Here is a 10333-nt window from a genome sequence, read left to right on the forward strand (position 1 = left end):
CATCCTCACCTTCAAACATCTCCTCATCCTCCATCTGGCTCTTTAAAGTTTCTGGGTGATCTGGACTCAGAAGCTTCTGGATCTTCTTCAGCTCGTTCTTCACAAACATGGTGATGTTGTCCTCCAGCCGCTGGAAAAGAAGACTATATGAATTACCCAGTGGTAAATGGACTGGTTCTTATATAGCTCTCTTTGATACTCTGTGCACACAAAGCATTTTATACAACATGCCTCATTCAACCAAGCACATTGTTCTATGCTTAAATACTTTCTTTCACACTCTGATGGATGCATCAGAGGGCAGCTTGGGTTTAGTACGTTACCCAGTACATTTGCCAGCCAGGGTTTGATTCACAAACCTTCTGACTAGTAGCTGACCTGCTCCCCTCCTGAGCTACAGTCACCCCAATCTGACTGAAATCATGGAGCCCAAACTCTGACTTATGTTGGACACACTGACAATCCTCTGGTCCACAAAGTGCAGCATAGAGGTGACTGAAAAGAACAAATGTAAACGTAGTACTACAAACCATAACCACAGAGTCCAGGTGTGTTTGATGTTGCTGTGCAGACTGACCAGTGGAAACCTCTGCTCTCTGCTGGTCCACTCTGTGGAGGAGTAATGTATAATTAGCTCATGTTATGTCTGTCCACACACAGACACAAGCTAAAGGTCCATGAAGTGATGTTTGGATGGGTTCAGTCAATCAGATGACTGTCATGGTGAAGCTTTGCTAGTCCTGGTGATCCCACTGAGAATTAACAACTCAGTTTCCAGATGTCTGTAGTTTTCTGCTCAGTTTCTTTAGTCCCAACAGCTCTTACCATCTCCTGCATAAAGCTTTCCCTGCATGCTCAGATGCCCTGGAACAAGGTGCTCTCTTTATATCAGTGACTGGTTTAAAGGGACAACTTGCAGTGCTCGCCAAACTTTGTGTCAGCAAAAGTAGTTCTAATGTTTCTTACATTTATTACATTTTTACATTTTTACACACACAAATCAATGAACGCAAAAACATAAACTTTCCAGATATTTTGTTTTACAATGTTACAAAACTCAGTTCAAAACTACACAGTCTGATTTACAAGTACAAAATATTTATGACCACAGTTTGAGCCGATGTATGTCCCGAGTCTGTGGACTCAGTGGTTTTGTTTTGATTGTTATTGTCTTTTGTTACAATTTCATTCTGATTAAGATTTTCTAGTTCTGAGGTTTTGGTTTCTGTGTTCCCTCTGTACTGTGTTAGTATTGTGTCTCTGTGTTCACTTCCTGTTTTATTTTGACAGTGCCATGTCCTACGTTAGTGTGTCTACTTTTGCTTCCCCTTGTCTGGTTATGTCCAATGAATCCTGCTGTGTCTCCCTTTTCTCATTCCCTGATTGCTCTTTTGTGTATATGAGCCCTTTGTTTTCTCCTGCTTGTTGCTGGTTCGTCTGTGTTGTCTCCCCGTGTCTCCGTTTAAGGTTTCAGGTTAGTTTTGTAGTTTTTTCAGTAGAGGTTATCTTAGCTTCTGCACAGGCCATCTCCACTGCACTTCACCGTTTCAATAAAGCTCACTCACTTCACAGCAGTGTTGGCATCTTGGGTCCTTTATTAAATTCAACATGGCTCGCCCCGCTAGCCGTGACATAAGATGTGAAAACAATATCCAAAAAACACGAGAGACAAACAGGAAATAGTTTTAAGGTGCAGGGCCAACAAACTGAGTCTAGCCATGAACTCAGAGTTGATTGAATTAGCATTTTGAATTGGCTGATCTGAGTTACTTCAATCAAGTCTATGTTCACTTTGAGTTAAGATTATACGTGATTGATGTAAAAGAAAAAAGCCGTCATCAGCAACTGATTCTGATTTAGCAGGTTTTCAAATCTAAACGGTACCCATCCCTAGCTGGCTGTAGTTAAACCTTTACTTAAAAAGCATCCCTAGACCCAGCTGTCTTAGCTAATTATAGGCCGATCTCCAACCTGACAATCCTTGAAAGAGTAGTTGGGGGGCGACAATCAGAGGGGCAGTGTGATGATCTTAGGTTACAAACTACCGCAGTCAAGTCATTAAGGGAGACGGGATCAAACTGCTCTAAGACAGCTGAGCACACAGGAGAAAGACTCGGATCTGAGGCAGCAGTCGGCGAGACAAGAGCCCTAATAGATAGAAGCTTGTTGTTAAAAAATGCTAAAAAGAGTGACGCTGAAAAACTAGTTCATGCATTTATTACTTCCAGACTGGACGACTGTAATTCATTATTATCAGGATGTCCTAAAAACTCAGTGAAAAGCCTTCAGCTAATCCAAAATGCTGCAGCAAGAGTCCTGACAGGGACTAGAAAGAGAGCAGATTTCTCCTGTTTTGGCTTCCCTTCATTGGCTGCTCCTCACATACAAGGTCTTAAATAATCAGGCCCCATCTTATCTTAATGCTGCACCACAACACCTGATCTCTGGTTTCCTCACCTCTTCAATCCCACTTTAATACTTGACTAAACTCATTTTCCTGTTTAGGTGTTGAGGCAAAGCCGCCCATCTACAATGCAGGCAACAGCAAACGGAGCTATTTTTGATTCCCTTTGAGTTTTTTCTACTTTTGTGCTACAAAATGTTCAAGCTGATTAAATTCATTAGAATAAAAGTTCAGATAATTTTCTCATATTAATGTTGGAGGTAGAAATTCAGGTAACTTTGCACAAAAACTGGCAGAAATTTCCTTCAAAGATGGAGTTTTTACTTTAATACTTTTTACTCTTTTACCTTTACTTGAGTAAAGAAGTTGAATCATTATTTCAGCTTTAAGAGGGTATTTTAACACAAACATCAGTCCTTCTACTTAAGTATGTTTGACACTTTGTTTAATCATCATTTTTAATGATCAAATATAATTATGTTTGTTATTTGTGGATTTTAAATGTCCTTGACAGAGACAGATGATGATCATTATCCTGCACTGTGCTCTCAGGTTTGGTCGAGCTAGCACAAAGAATGGCTATGTTGAACTTCCTCCTGGGATCTACACTAAGAAGTGAATCCAACATTAGCAGGGTCTCTTTCCTTTATCTGATTCACTTTAGCATTCACAGTCACGTGAAGCTTGTTATTAACTCGATAAGTCAACCCAGGGTTTCAGCTGAGCGCTCACATGAAACACATGGTGTTGGCAGCATCTGATCAATCATATTCATGGAGACGTGTATCAGCAACAGAGCAGCTGAGTTTGTAGAAGGAAGTCAAACTAAACCACAGGAACAATATTTGGAGATTACACACATAATAAAATACTAGCAGTAACACAGCTGCTGCAGACAAATCAGTCGTGTGATCGTGTGTGAGAGGAGAAGGACTGTAAAGGAGTTTGGTGTTAAAAGCTCTGTATGAATGTGGGAGACTTTGAAGGGCTTTAAAAAGGCCAATATAAAATAAAAGGCAGCAAAATTGCTGAGTGTGAAAGTCACCAGACTTATCAGAGCTCTGTGATTAAGACCTGTAAGAACACCTGTTTGTACTTGTTGGCATTATATCAAACACACACGTATATTAAGCCTTTGTTTGAACTCTGGTTGAATTTGTTACTTTCAGACTGTGAAACATCACAGAGGCTGCAGCTGCAGATCTTTTTTTCACCTGGAAATTTACTTTAAATGTTAGATGGAAAATGTATTGCTCAGTTTAACCAAAGTAAGAACAATAATCCATAAACCTTCATAAAGACAAACATCTCCCAGAACATTGAGCTGCTGAAGTGTCACTGAAGGGACAAACTATTTGTCCTCCTCCATCCAGCAACACCTGAAAGACCTGAGTGGAAGCTCCTCCCTACACTGTGTTTGAAGCAAAGCACAAAGGAGACACCTGCTGGAGCAGCTGGAGTCCTACAGACACTCAGCCTCTTCACTACACAAACACCTCCTACAACATCCACTCTTTCCACTCTGACTGCTGTGTTTGTGGAAACACTCCAACACACACCGCTTCACACACCAACATAGAAATGTGTGAAAAAGAGCTGAGCTGATATTAAACATGAGGATTTATTCAGAAATACAGAGTCAGGAACAACATCTAGACACACATTACCTCTCAGCAGCAGAAGAACAGCCTTTAAAGTTTATAAAAGCATCCTTCGACCTGTTGCTCTTTAAGGAAACACAGCTGGGTTCAGGTCCAGGAGATTCTGGCCTCTTATTGATCCTAAAAGAAAAACAATAAATGTCACAGCTTCATGAGACAGGAAGGAAAAACTGGAAATATTAAATTAAAGACATGATGAACAATCTCATAAAAATAATGTACTTACTCTTTGTCACATAACAGTCTTTTGTTAAAGTTTACAATAACACCCTTGCTTAGTCTTTGCTCTGTACTGCAGTACTTGCACTGGTTTCACTGGACAAGTCTGCGTGTGAATCTACAACTGATCTGACATTGTGGCACAAACACAGTAAACAAACACTACGAGCACCTTGTTTCATGTGCAGTGGCTTTCTTCTCATTCTGTTACTGAACACTGTATGAAAAGCCTCTCACTGCCAGCATCCTTCCAGCCCCACGACAACAAGACCAACTCACATCTTCACAACACCAAGAATTTTTCCCCTTTTCTTTGGAGAAACTGAGAAGCCAATAGGATTGTAGCTCAAACTGCCCACAGTCCTGCTTCATCACTGCTCACTCCTACCTGTGTTGGTGCTCAGTGGACAGTCACAGCCTGCTGCTAGCATGAATGCTAAACGTACTGCTGTGGATGATCAGCAGAAAAACATGTGGTCAGTTTGACTGTTTGCTGTATTTAAAGTCTTTTTCTCAGTTCGTCTGTATTCAAAGTGCATTCGGGGCTTTAGCTGACAGCTCTTTGTGCTAACAAACTAAACTCTCTTAGTTTAAGCCAACAGACTTTACCAAACACAAAGCCTGCTGCTGCCTCCATGGGTTAGCTTGTGTGACTGGTGTTTACACCAATGAAATCTAAATCACACTAATGTGTCCTCCAAGGTGTTTGGTGGGAGCACCGAGTGAAACATCTGGTAAAATAACAAACAGGGCTGTGAGAGCAACTGAAGTGATAAAAATACTGTTTGAAGATAAAAAACACTTTGATCTTCTCTTGTCACCTAACAAAGTCCAAACCCTGTGAACTATTTTAGCTTTAATAACTGTGGATTCAGGTATCCTGAACCCATCTTTGGACATTTGTAATTAAATATTTTAAAACTCCATCAGAGACTCCTGATGTGGCTGTTTGGAGAAGGAAAAGAGGGACAAAGTGGAGCGTTGAGCTGAGGCTTCATTCACTGCAAACCTACAGTTATGTTTCCTTATTTCTGCTGTTTGCATGTTCACAGCTGAAATAAAGCTGCCTCTTTGACTTCATCCTGTTGTGTTTGGGTCCAATCCTGCCTGCCACACAGCGCTACAGGACAAAGTCTAATATTTTTATCTTTTTAATGAATCTTTGGTCATATTTATCCAGGAAAACACAAACATGTAAAGGAGTCATCACAGTTCTCTGACCTCGTTGGTTCAGGTTCAGCACTGAAGTCTGGAGGGTTTCTTTGTTTGGACCAGTCACTCCTCACAGACGGACAGCTGGATCCTGCAGACTGTGACCTCTGACCTCTGCAGACACAAACATGTTTTATTCAATGATCAATTCTCTGATGAAGTGATTGAAGCAGCTGTGATCACACAGACTGCAGATAATGCAGCTGTTTCCTGTCAGTAACAGTCCTCTTAGATTAGAGTTCAGCTTTTTACAGGAAAACAAATGTCCCTGAATGCAACAGTGAGACACAGTCTGCCTGTGTGGCTGTGATAGCTGCCGTTAGGAGCGCTCATGTGTTTGCAGTTAGACGAGGAGATGTTACCATCATGGACACGTTAACAAATCCTGCAGCATCACGTGGCACAAACACTTTGTGTTCCTGTCATCTGCAAGCAACAGGAAGTTCATTAATAAAGGCGGGATGGAGACGTGACTGTGATGGTTCTCCTTCATCCAGCTGTTACACACATCTGGGCTCACACGACGAGCCTTTGTCTAATACAGCAGCTGCTCTCTGAACACTTTTCTGAAGAGGAGCTGCACAAACCTTTGTTTGCTTTGTAGAGCAGCGTATCAAAGTCAAACTACCCACTGCTAGCAGCTGTTTCTATCATAGTTTAGGATCCAGATGTGTGAGGTCTAGATTTACACCTCTGATTAAAATACATAGTTAAAAACAGCCAATTGAGTCCAAATGTGTCTTAAACCAGATAAACTGACAGTTACAGCTGAGCCTGTGTGTCCTTGGAGACACTGCTCTGCTACAGAGATGCATTTTAGAAACCAGGAAACATCAAAATCATTCCAGGCTGGTTCCTGTGAATATGGAGCAGTGATGTGAGTGCTGAGCTGTGACATGGAGAAGAGTCATGGACAGTTAGAGATGGTCATCTCACCTCTGAGCTTTGGTCTGGCTCTCATGTTCCCCACACAGAGTGCTTTTAGGGGGAGGGACTCCCTCCTCTCTGTCCTCACACTGATCCATGCTGCTCAGTTCACATCAGCTCACACACACTTTCTACCTTCACCTGCAGAGGAAACACAAATCATTCATGTGCACATCAACTGAGAGCTGCAGAGGTCGTGTCTGATGTGTTGGACTAACATCCATCTGAGACGCAGCTTTCATCAGTTCACTACAAAAAGTGTCACAGAGCCCAGTTCAGCCTCCAAATCCTCCATTACTGTAGTCCTACAAAGCAGCAGGTCAAACATGGCTGCAGAGAGCAGCTTTATGTCAGTAACCATGTCCAGGACCGAGCTAACTGCTTACAGAGTTCATACTCTAACTGCTAGCTGCTCTGCTAGCTAAGCTAACTCAGTAACAGTGACTCTGACAGCAGTTACTGTGGAACAGCGGCCGAGCTCAGGACACATTCAGTGTGTTTAGACACAGGAGTGTTTATGTCAGCAAATCAGTGTGTGTGAAGAGTCTGAGGGAGTGTGTGAATGAGACTCAACACTGAAACCAACAGTCCAAGAAAAGCGTCTGGATTTCTTTAAGTTTAACTTAAAGAAATCCAGACGCTTTTCTTTTTGTCTCCATAATGTCTCCATAATGCTGCAATGTTATCTGCCCCAGAAACACTGTGCAGAAGCTTTGATGGTGACACAGAAAAGTCACAGTGGAGATACTTCTGTCCACCTTTGATTAGACTCATTATAAAAAGGAAAACAAAGTTTGAACACAGTCATGTTTCCAGTTCACTGACTTACATTTATTCCATGGACACTCACTCTAACCTGAACCACAGCTACAACCAGTGTTGGGGAGTAACGGAATACATGTACCGCCGTTACGTATTTAAAATACAAAATATGAGTAACTGTATTCCGTTACAGTTACCGTTTAAAAAGGTGGTATTCAGAATACAGTTACTTTGTTGAAATAAATGGATTACACTGCGGTACTTTCCTGTTTCATTTTGTCGCGGGTCAGGACTGTTTGGGTTTTGTTTGACAGCTACGTTCTGTTGTTCCAGGCGGCGTTACGGTTGCCATGGTACAGGGCTACGCTCTCTCTCTCTCTCTGCAACTGTGTGTTTCCGGGGTGAGAGAGCGCCTTTTCGTTGTTGTTGTTGTTGTGCTAAGCTAACAGGCAGAATGCTACAAGCATAGCTCTAAAGCAGGGGTGTCAAACTCAAATACACAGTGGGCCAAAATTCAAAACTGGAACAAAGTCGCGGGCCAACGTTAATATTTATTGAAAAAAATCTTCCTCCAGATATAACAAGGAACCTTTTCTTACAGACTCAAATAAGTTTTGCTGAAAAACTGAATATGGAATAAGCAACGCTTAATACTGAACGATATAGAACTTATATAAACATATATAACTTAATATTGCACACATGCAAAATTGAAATTCCAATTAAATAACATATCACTGGAATGCATTTCTTAAATAAAAATTGTATTTGCAGCCTTCTGATTTAAATTTTAGCAGTAAACTTTTTCCCCAGGCTAATAATAAATGTAAAAATAAAATAACAATAATAAACCACTTAACTAATAAAAATATCATTAAACGTGAAACCATTCAAGCCCATGTCTGGGAGTAGCAAGACAAATTGCACAAAGAAAATGGTAATTATAGCTCAGTTTGCTACACACTGATCTACTCTGATGCGTCCAAGCCAGATACCTGGCATCTCTTCTTGGATGCTAGTTCCTCAATGTCTGGGCTCAGGCTCTGAGCTGAGGAAATCCTCAGGATCGAGTGAAGGTGTTCATCGGTCAGACGTCTCCTCTGAGATGTTTTGGCCATCTTCATTGAGGAGAATAGTTGCTCACATAGGTAAGTGCTGCCGAACATGGAGAGCATCTGAGCAGCGTGGGTGCGGAGCCCAGGCATTTTGAAATGTGGAAATTGTGAAGCGCCCACAGCATCATACTTTGATTTCAGCGTGTCACTACACTGGAGTTCAATCAGCTCCATTTGGAGGTTTGTTGGAGCTTTTGCCACGTAAACTGCAAAAGGATTACTGAGCAGTTCAAATCGACATTTCTGGGCGTCAAAGTCGGCAAACCGCCGGGTAAACTCAGTACTGAGTACACAGAGTTTTTCAGCAAACTGTACGCATGGGAACACAGCAGTAGAGATTTGCATGTTCATCGTTTGGCAGCAGGGAAAATGGCCCAGGTTTCCTTGTAGCATCTGATTCTGCCACAGGCACAATTTCGTTTTAAAAGCCCTCACTGCAGCGTACATATCTGTGATGATACGCCCCCGTCCCTGAAGCTGCAGGTTCAGTGCAATGAGATGGCTCGTGATATCACACATAAAGGCCAGCTCACACAGAAACTCTTGCTCCCTGAGCTCAGCTGTGTCTTGCCCTTTGCTTTCCAGAAACTGAAATATTTCCTCGCGTAGCTCGAAACATCTGTTCAGTACTTTCCCTCGGCTTAACCACCTCACCTCCGTGTGATACGGCACGTCTCCGTATTCCGAACCACACTCCTCAAGAAAAGATTTGAATTGCCGGTGATTCAGACCTTTGGCTCTTATAAAGTTAACTACTCGTGTTACTGCGGTCATAACATGTTCCATCTTTAGGGCTTTGCCACAAAGTGATTCTTGATGTATGATGCAGTGATAAACAGTCAGCTCACCTGCACAGTTCTCCGCTCGCATCTTCTCCCGTACCCTGCCCACCAGTCCGCTCCTTTGACCACACATCGCTGGTGCACCATCTGTCGTTAACCCCACAAGTTTTTCCCATGGCAACTTCATTTCAGTTAGACATTTGGAAACCTCTTCAAGTATTTCCTTCTCTGTGCTTGTTCCATGCATTGATTTTAATCCTAAAAGTTCTTCCGTAACACAGAGAGTTGAGTCCACACCACGGATGAAGACTGAAAGCTGGGCAGTATCAGAGGCGTCGCTGCTCTCATCCACAGCGAGGGAGAATGCAACGAAACTGTTTCCCTTCTCCATCAGCTGGTTATTTAGATTGTTGGCAAGTTCACGTGTGCGATCAGCTACTGTGTTTCTGCTCAGGCTAACATTTGAAAATGCTTGCTTTTTCTCTGGGCACACAACGTCGCAAACTTTCATCATACAACTTTTCACAAACTCTCCCTCACTGAAGGGCCGGGCTGATTTTGCGATCTCTGCTGCCACAACAAAACTAGCCTTTACAGCAGCCTCACTTTGTGATATGGCTTTTTTGAACATAGTCTGTTGTGAAACAAAACTTCTTTTCATCTCTTCTGCTTTCCGGCGCCTTTGAGTCATGTCCAGGTCCTTGTACTTCTCTTGGTGTTTCGTTTCATAGTGTCGTCTAATGTTGTACTCCTTGGTTAAAGCCACATGAGCTCCACATACAAGACAAACAGGTCTGTCTTTTACATAAGTAAACAGATATTCTGTCTCCCACCTGTCCAGGAAGCTCCTGTTTTCGTTCTTTCTTTTCGCCATTTTGGGAGAGGTAGCGCGGCAGTATTCGCGCGGTTGCTATGACTACAGTCAACAGAGGAGAGGGCGTTAATGGGTCCTCTCCTGACTGACGTGCCAAAACGCCAACAGAGCATTCTGGGAGTTGTAGTATTAGCAGTACATGCGCTGCTTAAGACCGGCGGGCCAGCTCTAATAGTAATTTGGTATGGCCTCGCAGGCCAAATGTAATTAGGCTGCGGGCCAAATTTGGCCCGCGGGCCAGAGTTTGACACCTATGCTCTAAAGAATGTAGCATCATGGGCAGTGTAGTCCGTGCTGCAGGGAGAATGGACTGCCATACACGTTATGGGTCTGTGAGCGCGAGGAGGGAAAAAAGGGGAGTGGAAAGGTACAGCTGT

The 10333-nt window shown here is 42.6% G+C and overlaps 1 pseudogene; it reads right to left on the minus strand.

The window, feature by feature from the left end:
- Window positions 1-7750: 7750 nt before the first annotated feature.
- Window positions 7751-9956, minus strand: LOC147336304 (general transcription factor II-I repeat domain-containing protein 2 pseudogene; annotated as a pseudogene).
- Between the last annotated feature and the right edge of the window lie 377 nt (window positions 9957-10333).

Source organism: Aulonocara sp. 'chitande type north' Nkhata Bay, linkage group LG3 (genome assembly GCF_057382095.1).
Source record: "Aulonocara sp. 'chitande type north' Nkhata Bay isolate Kocher_YH1m ecotype deep benthic linkage group LG3, A_spYH_male_GT1.1, whole genome shotgun sequence".
NCBI classification, from domain to species: Eukaryota; Metazoa; Chordata; class Actinopteri; order Cichliformes; family Cichlidae; genus Aulonocara; species Aulonocara sp. 'chitande type north' Nkhata Bay.